The 26,252-nt window shown below is 52.0% G+C and overlaps 1 protein-coding gene across 1 annotated transcript in view; it reads right to left on the bottom strand.

Annotated features, from left to right (window-relative positions):
- LOC143955422 (uncharacterized) overlaps positions 1 to 26,252 on the bottom strand; it is a 178,942-nt gene that overhangs the window by 72,235 nt on the left and 80,455 nt on the right. The window lies entirely within an intron of this gene.

The following is a 26,252-nucleotide window of genomic DNA, read 5'->3' as shown; positions in this document are numbered from 1 at the left end:
TCTGTGTTTTATTAATAGAGACAAGAGTGATGTCATGTGACCTCCCAGAATCCTCCTCACCTCTCCGGTCAGGTCTGTGTTTTATTAATAGAGATAAGAGTGATGTCATGTGACCTCCCAGAATCCTCCTCACCTCTCCGGTCAGGTCTGTGTTTTATTAATAGAGATAAGAGTGATGTCATGTGACCTCCCAGAATCCTCCTCACCTCTCCGGTCAGGTCTGTGTTTTATTAATAGAGATAAGAGTGATGTCATGTGACCTCCCAGAATCCTCCTCACCTCTCCAGTCACGTCTGTGTATTATTAATAGAGATAAGAGTGATGTCATGTGACCTCCCAGAATCCTCCTCACCTCTCCGGTCAGCTCTGTGTTTTATTAATAGAGATAAGAGTGATGTCATGTGACCTCCCAGAATCCTCCTCACCTCTCCGGTCAGGTCTGTGTATTATTAATAAAGATAAGAGTGATGTCATGTGACCTCCCAGAATCCTCCTCACCTCTCCGGTCAGGTCTGTGTTTTATTAATAGAGATAAGAGTGATGTCATGTGACCTCCCAGAATCCTCCTCACCTCTCCAGTCACGTCTGTGTATTATTAATAGAGATAAGAGTGATGTCATGTGACCTCCCAGAATCCTCCTCACCTCTCCGGTCAGGTCTGTGTTTTATTACTAGAGATAAGAGTGATGTCATGTGACCTCCCAGAATTCTCCTCACCTCTCCGGTCAGGTCTGTGTTTTATTAATAGAGATAAGAGTGATGTCATGTGACCTCCCAGAATCCCCCTCACCTCTCCGGTCAGCAGGTAGATGATCTCCAGGGTGAGGTTTAGTATCTTCTCGGTCATGTGACTCCGGTCCTCCTCCATCCTCATTGGTCATGTGATCTACACAGGTTCCCTGTAGACCAATAATTGATGAGAGAGAATGATCTGGTCTGTACTGGTGGTATAATATTAGGATGGGGGTGTAGGGGGGTAATATGAGGGTTTCTATCAGGGAAGAACCATCCCCAATGGGTTAAAAACACAGAGGAACATTTTTTTTTTTACATTTTCAATGCTTTTGGGGTCCAGGTAGAGTTGCCCCCTCCACCCTTTGAACCCGGACACATATTGATTACACGGGTTCTGGGGCTGATGAAGGTGGTAATTAAACTCAATCTGTGCCTTATCTGCATTTAATTAGCCTCAGAACCCGTGTAATTCATATGTGTTCGGGTTTAAAGGGATGAGGTGACAACCCTAGGTCCGGGGGCCTCTTTTCCTTTTGCCCCCTCATGTCTAAATAAGACCCCCATCCTCCTCCACACATCTCCAAAGAGAGAATGTTCCGGCCCCGTAAGTGGGGGAATGTTCTGCCCCTGAAGGGGGTAATCTAGGTTTCCACACTATATATGTGTGTATTGTCATCTGCTGGAGATAAAAGACGTCACAGTGACTATGGAGGAAGAGGACGGACATGACAGGGGGGTTACTGGGTGTAAATAGAACATAAGATCTTATTACCTCCTCTTGTGCCACTTTCAACAATGTCTCCTCTCCACTTCCTCCCGACTCACCTCTCACCCGGAACTTCCTGTCTGTACCTGACATCACTTCCTGTCTACCATAGAGACTTCCTGTCTGGGTAGAAGTTGGATCTCCATCTTGTGGAGTTCAGAGGAACTGCAGCCCCGTGAACCGTCTCTTGTAAAGAGAATTGGTGTTCCTTATGCCGCGTACACACGACCCGGACTTTCCGGCAGAAGAGGTCCTGCGGTCTTCCTGAAGGACTTTCGACGGACTTCCGAACGAACGGACTTGGACACATACTAATGGTCTAAGTCCGTTCGTTTTGAACGTGATGACGTAAGACTAAAAAAGGAAGTTCAATAGCCAGTAGCCAATAGCTTCCCTTGCGTCGTATTTGGTCCGTCGGACCAGCACACAGATAAAATGTTTTCCCGATAGGAATTGAGTCCATCGGACAGATTTGAAACATGTTCTATTTCTAGGGCCATCAGATTTTTTTTTTTTATGAAAAACGATTGGATTAGTCTACACACTATCGGATTGTCCGACGGACTGATTCCATCGGACCTAGTCTGCCGGAAAGTCCGGTAGTGTGTACACGGCATTAGTGGAAGAAATGCGGCATCACCACCTCACCAAATGCTACCAGCCCAGCATGTCAGCCATGTTGGATGGGATCTCTATTATAGTTGGCAAAGCAAGGGACAGAGGGGCAGAGTAGGGGGTGGAGCTAATAAAAGCACACGTACAGCCATGGCCAAAAATTTTGAGAATGACGCAAATATTAATCTTCACAAAGTCCGCTGCCTCGGTTTTTATGATGCCAATTTGCATATACTCCAGAATGTTATGAAGAGCGATCAGACGAATTGCAATCAATTGCAAAGTCACTCTTTGCCATGAAAAATCAACTTAATCCCATAAAAAAAAACAAAAAAAACATTTCCACTGCATTTGTGAAGAAGGCTTCAGGGCGCCCAAGAAATTCCAGCAAACGCCAGGACTGTCTCCTACAGTTGATTCAGCTGCGGGGTCGGGGCACCACCGGTGTAGGAGGGGAGGGGGGGAACGGGGGCACCACCGGTGCATGAGGGGAGGGGGGAACAGGGACACCACTGGTGCAGGAGGGGAGGGTGGAACGGGGGCACCACTGGTGCATGAGGGGAGGGGGGAACGGGGGCACCACCAGTACAGGAGGGGAGGGGGGAACGGGGGCACCCCCGGTGCAGGAGAGGAGGGGGGAACGGGGGCACCACCGGTGCAGGAGGGGAGGGGGGAACGGGGGCACCACCGTTGCAGGAGGGGAGGGGGAACGGGGGCACCACCGTTGCAGGAGGGGGGGAACGGGGGCACCACTGGTGCAGGAGGGGAGGGGGGAACGGGGGCACCACCTGTGCAGGAGGGGAGGGGGGAACAGGGGGCACCACCGGTGCAGGAGGGGAGGGGGGAACGGGGGCACCACCGGTGCAGAACTTGCTCAGGAATGGCAGCAGGGAGGTGTGAGGACATCGGAACGCACAGTGAGGAGAAGACTTCTGGAGGATGGCCTGCCATCAAGAAGGACAGCAAAGAAGCCCCTTCTCTCCAGGAAAACCATCAGGGGCAGACCGATATTCTGCAAAAGGTAGAGGGACTGGACTGCTGAGGACTGGGGGAAAGTCGATTTCTCGGATAAATCCCCTTTTCCATTGTTTGGGGCATCCAGAAAAAAACCTTGTCCAGAGAAGAAAAGGTGAGCGCTACCATCAGTCCTGTGTCATGTATACCGGGGACCATTCATGTGTGGGGGAGGGGTGCTTCTCAGCCGAAGTAGTGAGGGGGGGGCTCACTCACAATTTGCCATGAATAAAGAACGGTACAAAAACATCCCCCGAGAGAGCAACTTCTCCCAACCATCCAGGAAGAGTTGGGTGAGGGACGATGCCTTCTCCAGCATGATGGAGCACCTCTCCATAAGGCAAAAGTCATAACTAAGTGGCTCGGGGAGCAAAACATGGACATTTTGGGTCCATGACCAGGAAACTCCCCAGACCTTAATCCCATTGAGAACTTGTGGTCAATCACCAAGAGGCGGGTGAACAAAAAAAACACATATTCTGACAAACTCCAAGCATTGATTATGCAAGAATGGGGGGCGGCCATTGGTCAGGATGTGGCCCAGAAGTTGAGTGAGAGCAGGCCGGGGGGGGGGGGGGGGGGCAACTGCGAAAGTCTTGGAAAAAAGAAGGGTCACCACTGCAAATATTGACTCTTTGCATAAACTTCATATCATTGTCAATAAAAGCCTTTGACACTTATGAAATGTTTGTGTAGCAGCCGGGTCCCGGGCCCCCAGAGGCCTAATGGTGACCTCAAGAGTTAGGGAGAGCTGACATCCTTCCTTGTAGAGTGGGTTACCAGGCATGGTGGGTGTAATGAAAGTGGAAATGATGGGCGCCAGTCACTTTTTGAATGTGAACAAAAGATTTATTATCTCTGAACAAGAAATGTGGCAGAGAAGGTTAGGGCCAGGACACCCTTAGGTAGATGCAATGGTCATTAGTAGACTCTGAGAGACTATAGGTAGACAGCTATATAGGGAAAGGCCTCCAGCCGGGTGCCGCGTCTTTATAGGTAGGACCGCTGTCTCCTATGGCAACTGAACTTGTAACAGTCACTGATGGTAATCGTACGTTACTCTTGGTAACTCAGGATAGTTTTTCTCTTATCTCACAGTCTCCCACTGTAGGTCTTCACTCCCTGAACTCCCGGAATCTCACTAGACCTCCAGATCCCAGTCATCATCGGATCTCATGAGCTCTTCCACAGCTATCGCTCTGTATACTTCTCAAGTGTCACCCCCACTATCCTGCTGGGTCCCTGGCTTGGCACTCCTCAAGTATCACCCCCACTATCCTGCTGGGTCCCTGGCTTGGCACTCCTCAAGCGTCACCCTCACTAACCTGCTGGGTCCCTGGCTTGGCACTCCTCAAGCGTCACCCCCACTATCCTGCTGGGTCTCTGGCTTGGCACTGCTCAAGCGTCACCCCCACTATCCTGCTGGGTCCCTGGCTTGGCACTTCTCAAGCGTCACCCTCACTAACCTGCTGGGTCCCTGGCTTGGCACTCCTCAAGCGTCACCCCCACTATCCTGCTGGGTCCCTGGCTTGGCACTTCTCAAGCGTCACCCTCACTAACCTGCTGGGTCCCTGGCTTGGCACTCCTCAAGCGTCACCCCCCACTAACCTGCTGGGTCCCTGACTTGGCACTCCTCAAGCGTCACCCCCACTATCCTGCTGGGTCCCTGGCTTGGCACTCCTCAAGCGTCACCCCCACTATCCTGCTGGGTCCCTGGCTTGGCACTTCTCAAGCGTCACCCCCACTAACCTGCTGGGTCCCTGGCTTGGCACTTGCCGAAGCTTTACCACTTCTTCACCATCCCCAGCTGGTGAAAAGATGGCTTTGGTACTGGCTCCAGCTCACTCACAGTAGTCTCTGGTAGTAAAGTGGATGGTCTCTTAGTGGCAGCTGCTTCCCCTTTACCTCCGACCACAACTGGTTGAACCGGCTGAACCTTCGCAACTTGGAGGGACTCCAACCCTGCAGTCCCAACTATGAGCTGCTTCTCTTGCTCCTGGATAGGCCTCAGGCAGCCTAGCAGCCAGGTGTCCCTGGGATAGGCCTCTGGCTTCTGGCCTAGCAACCCACGTCCACCCAGACAACCGTCCATCCCAGTGGCACAGAACCCCAATCACCTGACTCCACCCAAATAAATAGTCTCTCCTAGCAGGCCAAGGGACTAAAGAAACCCCTGCCAATTAGCTGAGACACCCCATCCATTCATAATCCGACCTTGCTACACCCTTGTCATTCTAATGTCACCAACCACAGTGCCACCTAGTGACAGAAGAGAAGAGGTGCAGCAATTCCAGAATTACAGAGGAATCAGTGGATCTTCTAACAATTAGCCAGGACAACTACCACCTGGCAAACTAAATTTGTTAGTAACATCTGACAAAAAGATCTAAAAACACAGAGACAGCAGAATTAATATTTGTGTCATATGCTGTAGTGCACCGCACAGAGCTGAAGGACACGGACCTCTGCAGGGGAGGATGATTTACCCCTCTTCATGGTGCCATAGGGGGGAGGTCCACCTTTTGACATCAGAGACCTCCCTTCACATTAAAGTGGAAAGTCACTCTCTAAATTGACAATGTTTAATCGTTCTGCTGATGGTATTAGTATTTGGACAGGAGGGTATAATATATTCACTTGTAAACCTTTTTTTTTTTTTTCCATTTCTTCAGTCACTTCCTGGTTTCTATGCCTAGGCAAATAATGTCATACATCCCAGGAGTCTTTAGGAAGGGAGGAGGGGCTTTCCCAGCTACTGTAAGCACACCCTCCTGCCTGCATGCATGAGCTAAGGGCAGTAGATTCCAGGAAGTAGATTTTGGATAAATCATCTGCCCTTACGCAAGATGGCCACGGCCAGAAATGCCAGGAATTTTTTTTTTGTTTAACTTGATCGATCAGCAGAATAAAGCATGGAGGCATGGATGGGGGAGCTGACTCCGAATACTAAAAAGGTATTGAATAGAGTTTTTGTTTTGTGCTGATCAGCTTTAAAGTTTAAGTTCTCAGTCACTCCTTCTAATCTAAGCTCTGTATTGGGGTGGGGAGAGATCTGTACTGGGGGAGAGATCTGTACTGGGCGAGAGATCTGTACTGGGGGAGAGATCTGTACAGGGGAGAGATCTGTACTGGGGAGAGATCTGTACTGGGGGAGAGATCTGTACTTGGGGAGAGATCTGTACTGGGGGAGAGATCTGTACTGGGGGAGAGATCTGTACTGGGGAGAGATCTGTACTGGGGGAGAGATCTGTACTGGGGAGAGATCTGTACTGGGGAGAGATCTGTACTGGGGAGAGATCTGTACTGGAGGAGAGATCTGTACTGTGGGAGAGATCTGTACTGTGGGAGAGATCTGTACTGTGGGAGAGATCTGTACTGTGGGAGAGATCTGTACTGGGGGAGAGATCTGTACTGGGGGAGAGATCTGTACTGGGGAGAGATCTGTACTTGGGGAGAGATCTGTACTGGGGGAGAGATCTGTACTTGGGGAGAGATCTGTACTGGGGGAGAGATCTGTACTGGGGGAGAGATCTGTACTGGGGGAGAGATCTGTACTGGAGGAGAGATCTGTACTGGGGGAGAGATCTGTACTGGGGGAGAGATCTGTACTGGGGAGAGATCTGTACTGGAGGAGAGATCTGTACTGGGGGAGAGTTCTGTACTGTGGGAGATCTGTACTGGGGGAGAGTTCTGTACTGGGGAGAGATCTGTACTGGGGAGAGTTCTGTACTGGGGGAGATCTGTACTGGGGGAGAGTTCTGTACTGGGAAGAGATCTGTACTGGGGAGAGATCTGTACTGGGGAGAGTTCTGTACTGGGGGAGATCTGTACTGGGGGAGAGTTCTGTACTGGGGAGAGATCTGTACTGGAGGAGAGATCTGTACTGGGGGAGAGATCTGTACTGGGGAGAGTTCTGTACTGGGGGAGATCTGTACTGGGGAGAGATCTGTACTGGGGGAGAGATCTGTACTGGGGAGAGTTCTGTACTGGGGGAGATCTGTACTGGGGGAGAGTTCTGTACTGGGGAGAGATCTGTACTGGAGGAGAGATCTGTACTGGAGGAGAGATCTGTACTGGGGGAGAGATCTGTACTGGGGAGAGATCTGTACTGGGGGAGAGATCTGTACTGGGGGAGAGATCTGTACTGGGGGAGAGATCTGTACGGTGGGAGAGATCTGTACTGGGGGAGAGATCTGTACTGGGGGAGAGATCTGTACTGGGGGAGAGATCTGTACTGGAGGAGAGATCTGTACTGTGGGAGAGATCTGTACTGGGGGAGATCTGTACTGGGGAGAGATCTGTACTGGGGAGAGATCTGTACTAGGCAGAGTCCTGTACTGGGGAGAGATCTGTACTGGGGGAGAGATCTGTACTGGGGGAGAGATCTGTACTGGGGGAGAGATCTGTACTGGGGGAGAGATCTGTACTGGGGGAGAGTTCTGTACTGGGGAGAGATCTGTACTGGGGAGAGATCTGTACTTGGGGAGAGATCTGTACTGGGGGAGAGATCTGTACTGGGGGAGAGATCTGTACTGGGGAGAGATCTGTACTGGAGGAGAGATCTGTACTGGAGGAGAGATCTGTACTGGGGGAGAGATCTGTACTGGGGGAGAGATCTGTACTGGGGGAGAGATCTGTACTGGAGGAGAGATCTGTACTGGGGGAGAGATCTGTACTGGGGGAGAGATCTGTACTGGGGAGAGATCTGTACTGGAGGAGAGATCTGTACTGGAGGAGAGATCTGTACTGGAGGAGAGATCTGTACTGGGGGAGAGTTCTGTACTGGGGGAGATCTGTACTGGGGGAGAGATCTGTACTGGGGAGAGATCTGTACTGGGGAGAGTTCTGTACTGGGGAGAGTTCTGTACTGGGGGAGATCTGTACTGGGGGAGAGTTCTGTACTGGGGAGAGATCTGTACTGGGGAGAGATCTGTACTGGGGAGAGTTCTGTACTGGGGAGAGTTCTGTACTGGGGGAGATCTGTACTGGGGGAGAGTTCTGTACTGGGGAGAGATCTGTACTGGAGGAGAGATCTGTACTGGGGGAGAGATCTGTACTGGGGAGAGTTCTGTACTGGGGGAGATCTGTACTGGGGAGAGATCTGTACTGGGGGAGAGATCTGTACTGGGGAGAGTTCTGTACTGGGGGAGATCTGTACTGGGGGAGAGTTCTGTACTGGGGAGAGATCTGTACTGGAGGAGAGATCTGTACTGGAGGAGAGATCTGTACTGGGGGAGAGATCTGTACTGGGGAGAGATCTGTACTGGAGGAGAGATCTGTACTGTGGGAGAGATCTGTACTGGGGGAGAGATCTGTACGGTGGGAGAGATCTGTACTGGGGGAGAGATCTGTACTGGGGGAGAGATCTGTACTGGGGGAGAGATCTGTACTGGAGGAGAGATCTGTACTGTGGGAGAGATCTGTACTGGGGGAGATCTGTACTGGGGAGAGATCTGTACTGGAGGAGAGATCTGTACTGGGGAGAGATCTGTACTGTGAAGAGATCTGTACTGGGGAGAGATCTGTACTGGAGGAGAGATCTGTACTGTGAAGAGATCTGTACTGGGGGGAGATCTGTACTGGGGAGAGTTCTGTACTGGGGAGAGTTCTGTACTGGGGGAGATCTGTACTGGGGGAGAGTTCTGTACTGGGGAGAGATCTGTACTGGAGGAGAGATCTGTACTGGGGGAGAGATCTGTACTGGGGAGAGTTCTGTACTGGGGGAGATCTGTACTGGGGAGAGATCTGTACTGGGGGAGAGATCTGTACTGGGGAGAGTTCTGTACTGGGGGAGATCTGTACTGGGGGAGAGTTCTGTACTGGGGAGAGATCTGTACTGGAGGAGAGATCTGTACTGGAGGAGAGATCTGTACTGGGGGAGAGATCTGTACTGGGGAGAGATCTGTACTGGAGGAGAGATCTGTACTGTGGGAGAGATCTGTACTGGGGGAGAGATCTGTATGGTGGGAGAGATCTGTACTGGGGGAGAGATCTGTACTGGGGGAGAGATCTGTACTGGGGGAGAGATCTGTACTGGAGGAGAGATCTGTACTGTGGGAGAGATCTGTACTGGGGAGAGATCTGTACTAGGCAGAGTCCTGTACTGGGGAGAGATCTGTACTGTGAAGAGATCTGTACTGGGGAGAGATCTGTACTGGAGGAGAGATCTGTACTGTGAAGAGATCTGTACTGGGGGAGAGATCTGTACTGTGGGAGAGATCTGTACTGGGGAGAGTCCTGTACTGGGGGAGAGATCTGTACTGGGGGAGAGATCTGTACTGGGGGAGAGATCTGTACTGGAGGAGAGATCTGTACTGGGGGAGAGATCTGTACTGGAGGAGAGATCTGTACTGGGGGAGAGTTCTGTACTGGGGAGAGATCTGTACTGTGGGAGAGATCTGTACTGGGGGAGATCTGTACTGGGGAGAGATCTGTACTAGGCAGAGTCCTGTACTGGGGGAGAGATCTGTACTGGGGGAGAGATCTGTACTGGAGGAGAAATCTGTACTGGGGGAGAGTTCTGTACTGGGGAGAGATCTGTACTGTGGGAGAGATCTGTACTGGAGGAGAGATCTGTACTGGAGGAGAGATCTGTACTGTGGGAGAGATCTGTACTGGGGGAGAGATCTGTACTGGGGGAGAGTTCTGTACTGGGAAGAGATCTGTACTGGGGAGAGATCTGTACTGGGGAGAGTTCTGTACTGGGGGAGATCTGTACTGGGGGAGAGTTCTGTACTGGGGAGAGATCTGTACTGGAGGAGAGATCTGTACTGGGGGAGAGATCTGTACTGGGGAGAGTTCTGTACTGGGGGAGATCTGTACTGGGGAGAGATCTGTACTGGGGGAGAGATCTGTACTGGGGAGAGTTCTGTACTGGGGGAGAGATCTGTACTGGGGAGAGATCTGTACTGGAGGAGAGATCTGTACTGGAGGAGAGATCTGTACTGGAGGAGAGATCTGTACTGGGGGAGAGATCTGTACTGGGGAGAGATCTGTACTGGAGGAGAGATCTGTACTGTGGGAGAGATCTGTACTGTGGGAGAGATCTGTACGGTGGGAGAGATCTGTACTGGGGGAGAGATCTGTACTGGGGGAGAGATCTGTACTGGGGGAGAGATCTGTACTGGAGGAGAGATCTGTACTGTGGGAGAGATCTGTACTGGGGGAGATCTGTACTGGGGAGAGATCTGTACTGGGGAGAGATCTGTACTAGGCAGAGTCCTGTACTGGGGAGAGATCTGTACTGGGGGAGAGATCTGTACTGGGGGAGAGATCTGTACTGGGGGAGAGATCTGTACTGGGGGAGAGTTCTGTACTGGGGAGAGATCTGTACTGGGGAGAGATCTGTACTTGGGGAGAGATCTGTACTGGGGGAGAGATCTGTACTGGGGGAGAGATCTGTACTGGGGAGAGATCTGTACTGGAGGAAAGATCTGTACTGGGGGAGAGATCTGTACTGGGGGAGAGATCTGTACTGGGGGAGAGATCTGTACTGGAGGAGAGATCTGTACTGGGGGAGAGATCTGTACTGGGGAGAGATCTGTACTGGAGGAGAGATCTGTACTGGAGGAGAGATCTGTACTGGGGGAGAGTTCTGTACTGGGGGAGATCTGTACTGGGGGAGAGTTCTGTACTGGGGAGAGATCTGTACTGGGGAGAGATCTGTACTGGGGGAGAGTTCTGTACTGGGGAGAGATCTGTACTGGGGAGAGATCTGTACTGGGGAGAGATCTGTACTGGGGAGAGTTCTGTACTGGGGAGAGTTCTGTACTGGGGGAGATCTGTACTGGGGGAGAGTTCTGTACTGGGGAGAGATCTGTACTGGAGGAGAGATCTGTACTGGGGGAGAGATCTGTACTGGGGAGAGTTCTGTACTGGGGGAGATCTGTACTGGGGAGAGATCTGTACTGGGGGAGAGATCTGTACTGGGGGAGAGATCTGTACTGGGGGAGAGATCTGTACTGGAGGAGAGATCTGTACTGGGGGAGAGATCTGTACTGGAGGAGAGATCTGTACTGGGGGAGAGTTCTGTACTGGGGAGAGATCTGTACTGTGGGAGAGATCTGTACTGGGGGAGATCTGTACTGGGGAGAGATCTGTACTAGGCAGAGTCCTGTACTGGGGGAGAGATCTGTACTGGGGGAGAGATCTGTACTGGAGGAGAAATCTGTACTGGGGGAGAGTTCTGTACTGGGGAGAGATCTGTACTGTGGGAGAGATCTGTACTGGAGGAGAGATCTGTACTGGAGGAGAGATCTGTACTGTGGGAGAGATCTGTACTGGGGGAGAGATCTGTACTGGGGGAGAGTTCTGTACTGGGAAGAGATCTGTACTGGGGAGAGATCTGTACTGGGGAGAGTTCTGTACTGGGGGAGATCTGTACTGGGGGAGAGTTCTGTACTGGGGAGAGATCTGTACTGGAGGAGAGATCTGTACTGGGGGAGAGATCTGTACTGGGGAGAGTTCTGTACTGGGGGAGATCTGTACTGGGGAGAGATCTGTACTGGGGGAGAGATCTGTACTGGGGAGAGTTCTGTACTGGGGGAGAGATCTGTACTGGGGAGAGATCTGTACTGGAGGAGAGATCTGTACTGGAGGAGAGATCTGTACTGGAGGAGAGATCTGTACTGGGGGAGAGATCTGTACTGGGGAGAGATCTGTACTGGAGGAGAGATCTGTACTGTGGGAGAGATCTGTACTGTGGGAGAGATCTGTACGGTGGGAGAGATCTGTACTGGGGGAGAGATCTGTACTGGGGGAGAGATCTGTACTGGGGGAGAGATCTGTACTGGAGGAGAGATCTGTACTGTGGGAGAGATCTGTACTGGGGGAGATCTGTACTGGGGAGAGATCTGTACTGGGGAGAGATCTGTACTAGGCAGAGTCCTGTACTGGGGAGAGATCTGTACTGGGGGAGAGATCTGTACTGGGGGAGAGATCTGTACTGGGGGAGAGATCTGTACTGGGGGAGAGTTCTGTACTGGGGAGAGATCTGTACTGGGGAGAGATCTGTACTTGGGGAGAGATCTGTACTGGGGGAGAGATCTGTACTGGGGGAGAGATCTGTACTGGGGAGAGATCTGTACTGGAGGAAAGATCTGTACTGGGGGAGAGATCTGTACTGGGGGAGAGATCTGTACTGGGGGAGAGATCTGTACTGGAGGAGAGATCTGTACTGGGGGAGAGATCTGTACTGGGGAGAGATCTGTACTGGAGGAGAGATCTGTACTGGAGGAGAGATCTGTACTGGGGGAGAGTTCTGTACTGGGGGAGATCTGTACTGGGGGAGAGTTCTGTACTGGGGAGAGATCTGTACTGGGGAGAGATCTGTACTGGGGGAGAGTTCTGTACTGGGGAGAGATCTGTACTGGGGAGAGATCTGTACTGGGGAGAGATCTGTACTGGGGAGAGTTCTGTACTGGGGAGAGTTCTGTACTGGGGGAGATCTGTACTGGGGGAGAGTTCTGTACTGGGGAGAGATCTGTACTGGAGGAGAGATCTGTACTGGGGGAGAGATCTGTACTGGGGAGAGTTCTGTACTGGGGGAGATCTGTACTGGGGAGAGATCTGTACTGGGGGAGAGATCTGTACTGGGGAGAGTTCTGTACTGGGGGAGATCTGTACTGGGGGAGAGTTCTGTACTGGGGAGAGATCTGTACTGGAGGAGAGATCTGTACTGGGGGAGAGATCTGTACTGGGGAGAGATCTGTACTGGAGGAGAGATCTGTACTGTGGGAGAGATCTGTACTGGGGGAGAGATCTGTACGGTGGGAGAGATCTGTACTGGGGGAGAGATCTGTACTGGGGGAGAGATCTGTACTGGGGGAGAGATCTGTACTGGGGGAGAGATCTGTACTGTGGGAGAGATCTGTACTGGGGGAGATCTGTACTGGGGAGAGATCTGTACTGGGGAGAGATCTGTACTAGGCAGAGTCCTGTACTGGGGAGAGATCTGTACTGTGAAGAGATCTGTACTGGGGAGAGATCTGTACTGGAGGAGAGATCTGTACTGTGAAGAGATCTGTACTGGGGGAGAGATCTGTACTGTGGGAGAGATCTGTACTGGGGAGAGTCCTGTACTGGGGGAGAGATCTGTACTGGGGGAGAGATCTGTACTGGGGGAGAGATCTGTACTGGAGGAGAGATCTGTACTGGGGGAGAGATCTGTACTGGAGGAGAGATCTGTACTGGGGGAGAGTTCTGTACTGGGGAGAGATCTGTACTGTGGGAGAGATCTGTACTGGGGGAGATCTGTACTGGGGAGAGATCTGTACTAGGCAGAGTCCTGTACTGGGGGAGAGATCTGTACTGGGGGAGAGATCTGTACTGGAGGAGAAATCTGTACTGGGGGAGAGTTCTGTACTGGGGAGAGATCTGTACTGTGGGAGAGATCTGTACTGGAGGAGAGATCTGTACTGGAGGAGAGATCTGTACTGTGGGAGAGATCTGTACTGGGGGAGAGATCTGTACTGGGGGAGATCTGTACTGGGGGAGAGATCTGTACTGGGGAGAGATCTGTACTGGGGGAGAGATCTGTACTGGGGAGAGATCTGTACTGGGGGAGAGTTCTGTACTGGGGAGAGATCTGTACTGTGGGAGAGATCTGTACTGGAGGAGAGATCTGTACTGGAGGAGAGATCTGTACTGTGGGAGAGATCTGTACTGGGGGAGATCTGTACTGGGGGAGATCTGTACTGGGGGAGAGATCTGTACTGGGGGAGAGATCTGTACTGGGGAGAGATCTGTACTGGGGGAGAGATCTGTACTGGGGGAGAGATCTGTACTGTGAAGAGATCTGTACTGGGGAGAGATCTGTACTGTGGGAGAGATCTGTACTGGGGAGAGATCTGTACTAGGCAGAGTCCTGTACTGGGGAGAGATCTGTACTAGGGGAGAGATCTGTACTGGGGGGAGATCTGTACTGGGGAAGAGATCTGTACTGGGGGAGAGATCTGTACTGGGGGAGAGATCTGTACTGGGGGAGAGATCTGTACTGGGGAAGAGATCTGTACTGGGGGAGAGATCTGTACTGGGGGAGAGATCTGTACTGGGGGAGAGATCTGTACTGGGGAAGAGATCTGTACTGGGGGAGAGATCTGTACTGGGGGAGAGATCTGTACTGGGGGGAGATCTGTACTGGGGAAGAGATCTGTACTGGGGGAGAGATCTGTACTGGGGAGAGATCTGTACTGGGGGAGAGATCTGTACTGGAGGAGAGATCTGTACTGGGGAAGAGATCTGTACTGGGGGAGAGATCTGTACTGGGGAGAGATCTGTACTAGGCAGAGTCCTGTACTGGGGAGAGATCTGTACTGGGGGAGAGATCTGTACTGGGGATAGATCTTTACTGGGGAGAGATCTGTACTTGGGGGATGGGGGGAATCTGTACTGGGCAGAGTTCTGTACTGGGACAGTTGGGAGTGATCTGTACTGGGGAGAGATCTGTACTGGGCAGAGTTCTGTACTGGGCAGAGTTCTGTACTGGGGGAGATCTGTACTGGAGGAGAGATCTGTACTGTGGGAGAGATCTGTACTGGGGGAGATCTGTACTGGGGGAGATCTGTACTGGGGGAGAGATCTGTACTGGGGGAGAGATCTGTACTGGGGAGAGATCTGTACTGGGGGAGAGATCTGTACTGGGGGAGAGTTCTGTACTGGGGGAGAGTTCTGTACTGGGGAGAGATCTGTACTGTGGGAGAGATCTGTACTGGAGGAGAGATCTGTACTGGAGGAGAGATCTGTACTGTGGGAGAGATCTGTACTGTGGGAGAGATCTGTACTGGGGGAGATCTGTACTGGGGGAGATCTGTACTGGGGGAGAGATCTGTACTGGGGGAGAGATCTGTACTGTGAAGAGATCTGTACTGGGGAGAGATCTGTACTGTGGGAGAGATCTGTACTGGGGAGAGATCTGTACTAGGCAGAGTCCTGTACTGGGGAGAGATCTGTACTAGGGGAGAGATCTGTACTGGGGGGAGATCTGTACTGGGGAAGAGATCTGTACTGGGGGAGAGATCTGTACTGGGGGAGAGATCTGTACTGGGGGAGAGATCTGTACTGGGGAAGAGATCTGTACTGGGGGAGAGATCTGTACTGGGGGAGAGATCTGTACTGGGGAAGAGATCTGTACTGGGGAAGAGATCTGTACTGGGGGAGAGATCTGTACTGGGGAAGAGATCTGTACTGGGGGAGAGATCTGTACTGGGGGAGAGATCTGTACTGGGGGAGAGATCTGTACTGGAGGAGAGATCTGTACTGGAGGAGAGATCTGTACTGGGGGAGAGATCTGTACTGGGGAGAGATCTGTACTAGGCAGAGTCCTGTACTGGGGAGAGATCTGTACTGGGGGAGAGATCTGTACTGGGGATAGATCTTTACTGGGGAGAGATCTGTACTTGGGGGATGGGGGGAATCTGTACTGGGCAGAGTTCTGTACTGGGACAGTTGGGAGTGATCTGTACTGGGGAGAGATCTGTACTGGGCAGAGTTCTGTACTGGGCAGAGTTCTGTACTGGGGGAGATCTGTACTGGGGAGAGATCTGTAATGGGCAGAGTTCTGTACTGGGCAGAGTTCTGTACTGGGGAGAGATCTGTACTGGGGGAGAGATCTGTACTGGGGAGAGATCTTTAGTAGGGAGAGATCTGTACTGGGGGAGAGATCTGTACTGGGGGAGAGATCTGTACTGGAGGAGAGATCTGTACTGGAGGAGAGATCTGTACTGGGGGAGAGATCTGTACTGGGGAGAGATCTGTACTAGGCAGAGTCCTGTACTGGGGAGAGATCTGTACTGGGGGAGAGATCTGTACTGGGGATAGATCTTTACTGGGGAGAGATCTGTACTTGGGGGATGGGGGGAATCTGTACTGGGCAGAGTTCTGTACTGGGACAGTTGGGAGTGATCTGTACTGGGGAGAGATCTGTACTGGGCAGAGTTCTGTACTGGGCAGAGTTCTGTACTGGGGGAGATCTGTACTGGGGAGAGTTCTGTACTGGGCAGAGTTCTGTACTGGGCAGAGTTCTGTACTGGGGAGAGATCTGTACTGGGGAGAGATCTTTAGTAGGGAGAGATCTGTACTTGGGGGATGGGGGGAATCTGTACTGGGCAGAGTTCTGTACTGGGACAGTTGGGAGTGATCTGTACTGGGGAGAGATCTGTAATGGGCAGAGTTCTGTACTGGGCAGAGTTCTGTACTGGGGGAGATCTGTACTGGGTAGAGTTCTGTACTGGGGAGAGATCTGTACTGGAGGAGAGATCTGTACTGGGGAGAGATCTGTACTGGAGGAGAGATCTGTACTGGAGGAGAGATCTGTACTGGAGGAGAGATCTGTACTGGGGGAGAGATCTGTACTGGGGAGAGTTCTGTACTGGGGGAGATCTGTACTGGGGAGAGATCTGTACTGGGGGAGAGATCTGTACTGGGGAGAGTTCTGTACTGGGGGAGATCTGTACTGGGGGAGAGTTCTGTACTGGGGAGAGATCTGTACTGGAGGAGAGATCTGTACTGGAGGAGAGATCTGTACTGGGGGAGAGATCTGTACTGGGGAGAGATCTGTACTGGAGGAGAGATCTGTACTGTGGGAGAGATCTGTACTGGGGGAGAGATCTGTACGGTGGGAGAGATCTGTACTGGGGGAGAGATCTGTACTGGGGGAGAGATCTGTACTGGGGGAGAGATCTGTACTGGGGGAGAGATCTGTACTGGAGGAGAGATCTGTACTGTGGGAGAGATCTGTACTGGGGGAGATCTGTACTGGGGAGAGATCTGTACTGGAGGAGAGATCTGTACTGTGAAGAGATCTGTACTGGGGAGAGATCTGTACTGGAGGAGAGATCTGTACTGTGAAGAGATCTGTACTGGGGGGAGATCTGTACTGGGGAGAGTTCTGTACTGGGGAGAGTTCTGTACTGGGGGAGATCTGTACTGGGGGAGAGTTCTGTACTGGGGAGAGATCTGTACTGGAGGAGAGATCTGTACTGGGGGAGAGATCTGTACTGGGGAGAGTTCTGTACTGGGGGAGATCTGTACTGGGGAGAGATCTGTACTGGGGGAGAGATCTGTACTGGGGAGAGTTCTGTACTGGGGGAGATCTGTACTGGGGGAGAGTTCTGTACTGGGGAGAGATCTGTACTGGAGGAGAGATCTGTACTGGAGGAGAGATCTGTACTGGGGGAGAGATCTGTACTGGGGAGAGATCTGTACTGGAGGAGAGATCTGTACTGTGGGAGAGATCTGTACTGGGGGAGAGATCTGTATGGTGGGAGAGATCTGTACTGGGGGAGAGATCTGTACTGGGGGAGAGATCTGTACTGGGGGAGAGATCTGTACTGGAGGAGAGATCTGTACTGTGGGAGAGATCTGTACTGGGGGAGATCTGTACTGGGGAGAGATCTGTACTAGGCAGAGTCCTGTACTGGGGAGAGATCTGTACTGTGAAGAGATCTGTACTGGGGAGAGATCTGTACTGGAGGAGAGATCTGTACTGTGAAGAGATCTGTACTGGGGGAGAGATCTGTACTGTGGGAGAGATCTGTACTGGGGAGAGTCCTGTACTGGGGGAGAGATCTGTACTGGGGGAGAGATCTGTACTGGGGGAGAGATCTGTACTGGAGGAGAGATCTGTACTGGGGGAGAGATCTGTACTGGAGGAGAGATCTGTACTGGGGGAGAGTTCTGTACTGGGGAGAGATCTGTACTGTGGGAGAGATCTGTACTGGGGGAGATCTGTACTGGGGAGAGATCTGTACTAGGCAGAGTCCTGTACTGGGGGAGAGATCTGTACTGGGGGAGAGATCTGTACTGGAGGAGAAATCTGTACTGGGGGAGAGTTCTGTACTGGGGAGAGATCTGTACTGTGGGAGAGATCTGTACTGGAGGAGAGATCTGTACTGGAGGAGAGATCTGTACTGTGGGAGAGATCTGTACTGGGGGAGAGATCTGTACTGGGGGAGAGTTCTGTACTGGGAAGAGATCTGTACTGGGGAGAGATCTGTACTGGGGAGAGTTCTGTACTGGGGGAGATCTGTACTGGGGGAGAGTTCTGTACTGGGGAGAGATCTGTACTGGAGGAGAGATCTGTACTGGGGGAGAGATCTGTACTGGGGAGAGTTCTGTACTGGGGGAGATCTGTACTGGGGAGAGATCTGTACTGGGGGAGAGATCTGTACTGGGGAGAGTTCTGTACTGGGGGAGAGATCTGTACTGGGGAGAGATCTGTACTGGAGGAGAGATCTGTACTGGAGGAGAGATCTGTACTGGAGGAGAGATCTGTACTGGGGGAGAGATCTGTACTGGGGAGAGATCTGTACTGGAGGAGAGATCTGTACTGTGGGAGAGATCTGTACTGTGGGAGAGATCTGTACGGTGGGAGAGATCTGTACTGGGGGAGAGATCTGTACTGGGGGAGAGATCTGTACTGGGGGAGAGATCTGTACTGGAGGAGAGATCTGTACTGTGGGAGAGATCTGTACTGGGGGAGATCTGTACTGGGGAGAGATCTGTACTGGGGAGAGATCTGTACTAGGCAGAGTCCTGTACTGGGGAGAGATCTGTACTGGGGGAGAGATCTGTACTGGGGGAGAGATCTGTACTGGGGGAGAGATCTGTACTGGGGGAGAGTTCTGTACTGGGGAGAGATCTGTACTGGGGAGAGATCTGTACTTGGGGAGAGATCTGTACTGGGGGAGAGATCTGTACTGGGGGAGAGATCTGTACTGGGGAGAGATCTGTACTGGAGGAAAGATCTGTACTGGGGGAGAGATCTGTACTGGGGGAGAGATCTGTACTGGGGGAGAGATCTGTACTGGAGGAGAGATCTGTACTGGGGGAGAGATCTGTACTGGGGAGAGATCTGTACTGGAGGAGAGATCTGTACTGGAGGAGAGATCTGTACTGGGGGAGAGTTCTGTACTGGGGGAGATCTGTACTGGGGGAGAGTTCTGTACTGGGGAGAGATCTGTACTGGGGAGAGATCTGTACTGGGGGAGAGTTCTGTACTGGGGAGAGATCTGTACTGGGGAGAGATCTGTACTGGGGAGAGATCTGTACTGGGGAGAGTTCTGTACTGGGGAGAGTTCTGTACTGGGGGAGATCTGTACTGGGGGAGAGTTCTGTACTGGGGAGAGATCTGTACTGGAGGAGAGATCTGTACTGGGGGAGAGATCTGTACTGGGGAGAGTTCTGTACTGGGGGAGATCTGTACTGGGGAGAGATCTGTACTGGGGGAGAGATCTGTACTGGGGGAGAGATCTGTACTGGGGGAGAGATCTGTACTGGAGGAGAGATCTGTACTGGGGGAGAGATCTGTACTGGAGGAGAGATCTGTACTGGGGGAGAGTTCTGTACTGGGGAGAGATCTGTACTGTGGGAGAGATCTGTACTGGGGGAGATCTGTACTGGGGAGAGATCTGTACTAGGCAGAGTCCTGTACTGGGGGAGAGATCTGTACTGGGGGAGAGATCTGTACTGGAGGAGAAATCTGTACTGGGGGAGAGTTCTGTACTGGGGAGAGATCTGTACTGTGGGAGAGATCTGTACTGGAGGAGAGATCTGTACTGGAGGAGAGATCTGTACTGTGGGAGAGATCTGTACTGGGGGAGAGATCTGTACTGGGGGAGAGTTCTGTACTGGGAAGAGATCTGTACTGGGGAGAGATCTGTACTGGGGAGAGTTCTGTACTGGGGGAGATCTGTACTGGGGGAGAGTTCTGTACTGGGGAGAGATCTGTACTGGAGGAGAGATCTGTACTGGGGGAGAGATCTGTACTGGGGAGAGTTCTGTACTGGGGGAGATCTGTACTGGGGAGAGATCTGTACTGGGGGAGAGATCTGTACTGGGGAGAGTTCTGTACTGGGGGAGAGATCTGTACTGGGGAGAGATCTGTACTGGAGGAGAGATCTGTACTGGAGGAGAGATCTGTACTGGAGGAGAGATCTGTACTGGGGGAGAGATCTGTACTGGGGAGAGATCTGTACTGGAGGAGAGATCTGTACTGTGGGAGAGATCTGTACTGTGGGAGAGATCTGTACGGTGGGAGAGATCTGTACTGGGGGAGAGATCTGTACTGGGGGAGAGATCTGTACTGGGGGAGAGATCTGTACTGGAGGAGAGATCTGTACTGTGGGAGAGATCTGTACTGGGGGAGATCTGTACTGGGGAGAGATCTGTACTGGGGAGAGATCTGTACTAGGCAGAGTCCTGTACTGGGGAGAGATCTGTACTGGGGGAGAGATCTGTACTGGGGGAGAGATCTGTACTGGGGGAGAGATCTGTACTGGGGGAGAGTTCTGTACTGGGGAGAGATCTGTACTGGGGAGAGATCTGTACTTGGGGAGAGATCTGTACTGGGGGAGAGATCTGTACTGGGGGAGAGATCTGTACTGGGGAGAGATCTGTACTGGAGGAAAGATCTGTACTGGGGGAGAGATCTGTACTGGGGGAGAGATCTGTACTGGGGGAGAGATCTGTACTGGAGGAGAGATCTGTACTGGGGGAGAGATCTGTACTGGGGAGAGATCTGTACTGGAGGAGAGATCTGTACTGGAGGAGAGATCTGTACTGGGGGAGAGTTCTGTACTGGGGGAGATCTGTACTGGGGGAGAGTTCTGTACTGGGGAGAGATCTGTACTGGGGAGAGATCTGTACTGGGGGAGAGTTCTGTACTGGGGAGAGATCTGTACTGGGGAGAGATCTGTACTGGGGAGAGATCTGTACTGGGGAGAGTTCTGTACTGGGGAGAGTTCTGTACTGGGGGAGATCTGTACTGGGGGAGAGTTCTGTACTGGGGAGAGATCTGTACTGGAGGAGAGATCTGTACTGGGGGAGAGATCTGTACTGGGGAGAGTTCTGTACTGGGGGAGATCTGTACTGGGGAGAGATCTGTACTGGGGGAGAGATCTGTACTGGGGAGAGTTCTGTACTGGGGGAGATCTGTACTGGGGGAGAGTTCTGTACTGGGGAGAGATCTGTACTGGAGGAGAGATCTGTACTGGGGGAGAGATCTGTACTGGGGAGAGATCTGTACTGGAGGAGAGATCTGTACTGTGGGAGAGATCTGTACTGGGGGAGAGATCTGTACGGTGGGAGAGATCTGTACTGGGGGAGAGATCTGTACTGGGGGAGAGATCTGTACTGGGGGAGAGATCTGTACTGGGGGAGAGATCTGTACTGTGGGAGAGATCTGTACTGGGGGAGATCTGTACTGGGGAGAGATCTGTACTGGGGAGAGATCTGTACTAGGCAGAGTCCTGTACTGGGGAGAGATCTGTACTGTGAAGAGATCTGTACTGGGGAGAGATCTGTACTGGAGGAGAGATCTGTACTGTGAAGAGATCTGTACTGGGGGAGAGATCTGTACTGTGGGAGAGATCTGTACTGGGGAGAGTCCTGTACTGGGGGAGAGATCTGTACTGGGGGAGAGATCTGTACTGGGGGAGAGATCTGTACTGGAGGAGAGATCTGTACTGGGGGAGAGATCTGTACTGGAGGAGAGATCTGTACTGGGGGAGAGTTCTGTACTGGGGAGAGATCTGTACTGTGGGAGAGATCTGTACTGGGGGAGATCTGTACTGGGGAGAGATCTGTACTAGGCAGAGTCCTGTACTGGGGGAGAGATCTGTACTGGGGGAGAGATCTGTACTGGAGGAGAAATCTGTACTGGGGGAGAGTTCTGTACTGGGGAGAGATCTGTACTGTGGGAGAGATCTGTACTGGAGGAGAGATCTGTACTGGAGGAGAGATCTGTACTGTGGGAGAGATCTGTACTGGGGGAGAGATCTGTACTGGGGGAGATCTGTACTGGGGGAGAGATCTGTACTGGGGAGAGATCTGTACTGGGGGAGAGATCTGTACTGGGGAGAGATCTGTACTGGGGGAGAGTTCTGTACTGGGGAGAGATCTGTACTGTGGGAGAGATCTGTACTGGAGGAGAGATCTGTACTGGAGGAGAGATCTGTACTGTGGGAGAGATCTGTACTGGGGGAGATCTGTACTGGGGGAGATCTGTACTGGGGGAGAGATCTGTACTGGGGGAGAGATCTGTACTGGGGAGAGATCTGTACTGGGGGAGAGATCTGTACTGGGGGAGAGATCTGTACTGTGAAGAGATCTGTACTGGGGAGAGATCTGTACTGTGGGAGAGATCTGTACTGGGGAGAGATCTGTACTAGGCAGAGTCCTGTACTGGGGAGAGATCTGTACTAGGGGAGAGATCTGTACTGGGGGGAGATCTGTACTGGGGAAGAGATCTGTACTGGGGGAGAGATCTGTACTGGGGGAGAGATCTGTACTGGGGGAGAGATCTGTACTGGGGAAGAGATCTGTACTGGGGGAGAGATCTGTACTGGGGGAGAGATCTGTACTGGGGGAGAGATCTGTACTGGGGAAGAGATCTGTACTGGGGGAGAGATCTGTACTGGGGGAGAGATCTGTACTGGGGGGAGATCTGTACTGGGGAAGAGATCTGTACTGGGGGAGAGATCTGTACTGGGGAGAGATCTGTACTGGGGGAGAGATCTGTACTGGAGGAGAGATCTGTACTGGGGAAGAGATCTGTACTGGGGGAGAGATCTGTACTGGGGAGAGATCTGTACTAGGCAGAGTCCTGTACTGGGGAGAGATCTGTACTGGGGGAGAGATCTGTACTGGGGATAGATCTTTACTGGGGAGAGATCTGTACTTGGGGGATGGGGGGAATCTGTACTGGGCAGAGTTCTGTACTGGGACAGTTGGGAGTGATCTGTACTGGGGAGAGATCTGTACTGGGCAGAGTTCTGTACTGGGCAGAGTTCTGTACTGGGGGAGATCTGTACTGGAGGAGAGATCTGTACTGTGGGAGAGATCTGTACTGGGGGAGATCTGTACTGGGGGAGATCTGTACTGGGGGAGAGATCTGTACTGGGGGAGAGATCTGTACTGGGGAGAGATCTGTACTGGGGGAGAGATCTGTACTGGGGGAGAGTTCTGTACTGGGGGAGAGTTCTGTACTGGGGAGAGATCTGTACTGTGGGAGAGATCTGTACTGGAGGAGAGATCTGTACTGGAGGAGAGATCTGTACTGTGGGAGAGATCTGTACTGTGGGAGAGATCTGTACTGGGGGAGATCTGTACTGGGGGAGATCTGTACTGGGGGAGAGATCTGTACTGGGGGAGAGATCTGTACTGTGAAGAGATCTGTACTGGGGAGAGATCTGTACTGTGGGAGAGATCTGTACTGGGGAGAGATCTGTACTAGGCAGAGTCCTGTACTGGGGAGAGATCTGTACTAGGGGAGAGATCTGTACTGGGGGGAGATCTGTACTGGGGAAGAGATCTGTACTGGGGGAGAGATCTGTACTGGGGGAGAGATCTGTACTGGGGGAGAGATCTGTACTGGGGAAGAGATCTGTACTGGGGGAGAGATCTGTACTGGGGGAGAGATCTGTACTGGGGAAGAGATCTGTACTGGGGAAGAGATCTGTACTGGGGGAGAGATCTGTACTGGGGAAGAGATCTGTACTGGGGGAGAGATCTGTACTGGGGGAGAGATCTGTACTGGGGGAGAGATCTGTACTGGAGGAGAGATCTGTACTGGAGGAGAGATCTGTACTGGGGGAGAGATCTGTACTGGGGAGAGATCTGTACTAGGCAGAGTCCTGTACTGGGGAGAGATCTGTACTGGGGGAGAGATCTGTACTGGGGATAGATCTTTACTGGGGAGAGATCTGTACTTGGGGGATGGGGGGAATCTGTACTGGGCAGAGTTCTGTACTGGGACAGTTGGGAGTGATCTGTACTGGGGAGAGATCTGTACTGGGCAGAGTTCTGTACTGGGCAGAGTTCTGTACTGGGGGAGATCTGTACTGGGGAGAGATCTGTAATGGGCAGAGTTCTGTACTGGGCAGAGTTCTGTACTGGGGAGAGATCTGTACTGGGGGAGAGATCTGTACTGGGGAGAGATCTTTAGTAGGGAGAGATCTGTACTGGGGGAGAGATCTGTACTGGGGGAGAGATCTGTACTGGAGGAGAGATCTGTACTGGAGGAGAGATCTGTACTGGGGGAGAGATCTGTACTGGGGAGAGATCTGTACTAGGCAGAGTCCTGTACTGGGGAGAGATCTGTACTGGGGGAGAGATCTGTACTGGGGATAGATCTTTACTGGGGAGAGATCTGTACTTGGGGGATGGGGGGAATCTGTACTGGGCAGAGTTCTGTACTGGGACAGTTGGGAGTGATCTGTACTGGGGAGAGATCTGTACTGGGCAGAGTTCTGTACTGGGCAGAGTTCTGTACTGGGGGAGATCTGTACTGGGGAGAGTTCTGTACTGGGCAGAGTTCTGTACTGGGCAGAGTTCTGTACTGGGGAGAGATCTGTACTGGGGAGAGATCTTTAGTAGGGAGAGATCTGTACTTGGGGGATGGGGGGAATCTGTACTGGGCAGAGTTCTGTACTGGGACAGTTGGGAGTGATCTGTACTGGGGAGAGATCTGTAATGGGCAGAGTTCTGTACTGGGCAGAGTTCTGTACTGGGGGAGATCTGTACTGGGTAGAGTTCTGTACTGGGGAGAGATCTGTACTGGAGGAGAGATCTGTACTGGGGAGAGATCTGTACTGGAGGAGAGATCTGTACTGGAGGAGAGATCTGTACTGGAGGAGAGATCTGTACTGGAGGAGAGATCTGTACTGGGGGAGATCTGTACTGGAGGAGAGATCTGTACTGGGGGAGATCTGTACTGGGGAGAGATCTGTACTGGGGGAGGACGTCCTCCCAGAACGAGAGTGATCCGGCCTTGCTATCATGTGACTATACAGCGGGTGGGAACCGGTTAAACTAGGCTCAACGAAAACCATCAAAGCTAATTTTATAGGTACGAGGAAGCCGGGGTTTTGTTCAACCACGCTCCTTAAGCTTCTTCCACTGTTAAGAGTTTGGCCACGGCCCAAATTTTGCCGTCATTTTCGCCCTCAAGTGTCCCTCATTCTGAAGTTCAAAAGTTGGAAGGTATGCTAATGGCCATCACCCTGTATGAAGTCCTCCTTACTCGGTATGAAGAAGAGTCCTAATTGCCAGTCCCGGCTTGAAGGCCCATAACTACAAGTTGCTGGTCACAGCCTGAAGATACATAAAAGGTTGCTTTCCATATGAGCTGCCTAATGGCCATTACTACTGTATGAAGTCCTCCTAACTCAGGAGGAAGAAGAGTCCTTCTTAGCTAATCGCCAGTCCCGGGTCAAAGGCCCATAACTACAAATTGCTGGTTACGGCAGAAAGATAATTAAAAGGTAACTTTTCATCTAAGCTGCCTAATGGCCATTACCCTCTACAAAGCCCTCCTTACTTGGAAGAAGAGTCCTTCTTTGCTAGTTGCCAGTCCCGACTCAAGGGCCCATAACTAAAAATTGCTGGTCTCGACATAAAGATACTTAAAAGGTAGCTCTCTCTCTGAGCTGCTTACTGGCCATTACCCTGTATGAAGTCCTCCTTACTAGGAAGAAGAGTCCTTCTTAGCCAATTGCCACTCCCGGGTCAAAGGCCCATAACTACAAATTGCTGGTCACAGCCTAAAGGTCACGGCCTGAAGATACTTAAAGGAAGCTTTCCATCTAAGCTGCCTGATGGCCATCACCCTGTATGAAGTCCTCCTTACTAGGAAGAAGAGTCCTTCTTAGCCAATTGCCACTCCCGGGTCAAAGGCCCATAACTACAAATTGCTGGTCACAACCTTAAGGTCACGGCCTGAATATACTTAAAGGAAGCTTTCCATCTGAGCTGCCCAATGACCATCACCCTGTATGAAGTCCTCCTTACTCGGAAGAAGAGTCCTTCTTAGCTAATTTCCAGTCCCGACTCAAGGGCCCATAACTACAAATTGCTGGTCTCCATATAGAGATACTTAAAAGGTAGCTTTCCATCTGAGCTGCTTAATGGCCATCACCCTGGAGGAAGTCCTCCTTACTAGGAAGAAGAGTCTTCCTTAGCTAATTGCCAGTCCCAACTTGAGGGCCCATAACTACAAATTGCTGGTCACAACCTAAAGGTCACAGTATGAAGAGGCTTAAAAGTGGTTGTCTGTCTGAGCTGCCTAATGGCCATCACCGTGTATGAAGTCCTCCTTACCACGAAGAAGAGTCCTTCTTAGCTAATT

This window comes from Lithobates pipiens, unplaced genomic scaffold (assembly GCF_037356315.1).
Source record: "Lithobates pipiens isolate NorthernLeopardFrog02 unplaced genomic scaffold, aLitPip1_a1.2 Scaffold_35, whole genome shotgun sequence".
NCBI classification, from domain to species: domain Eukaryota; kingdom Metazoa; phylum Chordata; class Amphibia; order Anura; family Ranidae; genus Lithobates; species Lithobates pipiens.
The sequence above is the reverse complement of the archived record's forward strand: the minus strand, read 5'-3'. Positions and strand labels throughout refer to the sequence as shown.